The sequence below is a fragment of the Sinocyclocheilus grahami genome, unplaced genomic scaffold, assembly GCF_001515645.1.
Source record: "Sinocyclocheilus grahami isolate Dianchi unplaced genomic scaffold, SAMN03320097.WGS_v1.1 scaffold31.1, whole genome shotgun sequence".
Lineage (NCBI taxonomy): Eukaryota > Metazoa > Chordata > Actinopteri > Cypriniformes > Cyprinidae > Sinocyclocheilus > Sinocyclocheilus grahami.
In genome coordinates, this window is record NW_015505210.1 from 237,835 (window position 1) to 240,199 (window position 2,365).

Below are 2,365 nucleotides of genomic sequence, written 5' to 3' on the forward strand. Positions count from 1 at the left end.
CTTCCGAAAGTAGATGCATTTAGGAATCTTTAAGATTACTTACAACAGAACAGCAATGCATTTTATGGACGTTTCGTGAACGTCCATAAAATGAATGAGGAGGATGAGGAGATGAGGAGGTCATTCTGACTTTGCTATGACAATCTGGCACTTCTGAATCAGTGACTGTAAGTATGTTTTGTTATTAGTTTGAGTATTTGCTATTGACTGTTCAAATGCGGAGTTTTGCACATCGTGAGCGCGAGAGAGAGACTGAGAGCGCGAGAGAGTGAGAGCGAGAGTGCGAGAGAGCGAGAGAGAGAGAGAGAGAGAGAGAGGGTCACATCACAGTGGAGTCAGCTGTCTTAACCGTGGCCTGTATACTGCAAACACATACCAGCTTCATCACTGTGTCTGTCACGTGACTCTGTTCCCCTTTCGGGCTCTGTCTTTACATTTATTTTGAAAGATGAAGCTCGCGATTATGGTAAGGGGCATTACATTTCCGACGAGTGCTTGCAGTGTTCGGCCAATCACAATGCACTGGGTCAGCTGGCCAATCAGAGCAGACTGCGCTTGTCGGAAGGAGGGACTTTGTAGAAAACGAAGCGTTTGAGAGAGGCGGGGCATAGAGGACCTACATAATGTACAGTATTTGAAAAAGAATGTGTTTTTTGAACATTAAAGCGTGTCAACATATTCTGTTACACCAAATACACAAAATAATGATCTTTAAAAAAGCATCATATGACCCCTTAAAAAATCATTTTTACCACATGATGGCAGTATTTGAATTTCATACAAAATGCATTTCATACAAAAAAAATCTTATGTTGTGTTTCTAGAAAAATTTGTTTTCACATAAACTGTATTTTTATCATTTCTTATTGCATAGATCCAGTCTGCCATATAGTTTGTATGACATATTTTCAAATGCCTGCCACCTCTCCCCAGTCCTGCAATCCACACTGATTATAGTTTAATGGTGAAAAAAAACTGTAAAAATGCTACAGTAACAACCTGTTATTTGCTTAAGAGTACATTCACTTACTTTATATGGTGAAAAACTGATCTATCAGGACATTAAATGTAATTTTATGGTAAAATACTGAAATTGACAGGTTTTGGAAGTAAAAAGATCAAGTCAACTTATAATTGATATTACCTATTCCCTGTGAAATGTTTCACATTTGATGGTATTTCATTTAAATAATTGTATTTTTATTAGGTTTTGTTATAAGTTATGTACATGATGGTGTTATGTTACATCATGCCATTCTCTGCAGACTTATTTAAATATTGCGCGGGAAAGACAGATCTGATCGGTTATCCAGATCGAGAAGTCATCTGATGTTGCCAAGTGTAAATGCGCCGTGTCCTGATTGACTGATGAGCCGATCTGCTTGATCAGATCACGGTGATCGCATGTTTATGCCAAGTGTAAACGCAACCTAAGTTGCCAAATGCCATAGTTCAAAGTTTGTTTTGATGAATCTTTCTTTTCTAATTAAAACTAAACATCCTGTTCATGCATTTATCTGAACTTCAGTTCATTTTAATTTGACTTCCTACATTCAAATTTGAATCAGATATCTGCATTCTGTTTGCTACGTCAATTCACTTTTACATTACCTATTTTGACACAGTTGATTGTTACAAATAACTTGATTATCAGAGACTGTTATTCCAAGAGACAGCAGGAAAATGAATCTTCATTACTCTGCATTCTTCACTGTAAAACCTGATAAGTTAAGAATACTCAAAACATTTGAGGAAACTTGTTGCCTCAAAATATTTGAGTAAACAAACTCAATTTTTTAAAGTTAGTAGAGCTTAATTTTTATGGCAAGTGGGGCGAGGCTGAGAGCCATGGGAGCCAAGCCAAGCCTCGCTTCCATGATCCCACCCCACTCATCACAATGATTAAGTATTTACAACTTGCTTCCATTAACAGCACATTCATTCAGATACTTATAGTTAAGTGCAAGTTAGCAACAGCACACTGGCACGTTCTAATGTAGTTATCAAAATGACTCACAATACTTGCATGTAAATAGTCAAGCAACATGCAGTATAAATAGTCTTTAAGTTTATCTGTCCATCCTCAACCTAACCACAGGCTCTACTCTTCACCACAATGGTAACACTACAAAACCAACATAACAGAAACCCATGAAAATCCTAACATAACACAACATTTAAGTAAATTATGTCTCTCTGTGTTAATCTTGTGTAAAAACACTCAAAATAACACTTAATTTCTACATTTATTTTCCTTGTTGTCTGATGCAAAGCATGTTGGGACCTAGAAAACGCAATAATTTTAAGTTCACCTTACTACAACAACATTTTAAATTTACAGAACTTATTTCAATTAAGTCCAATG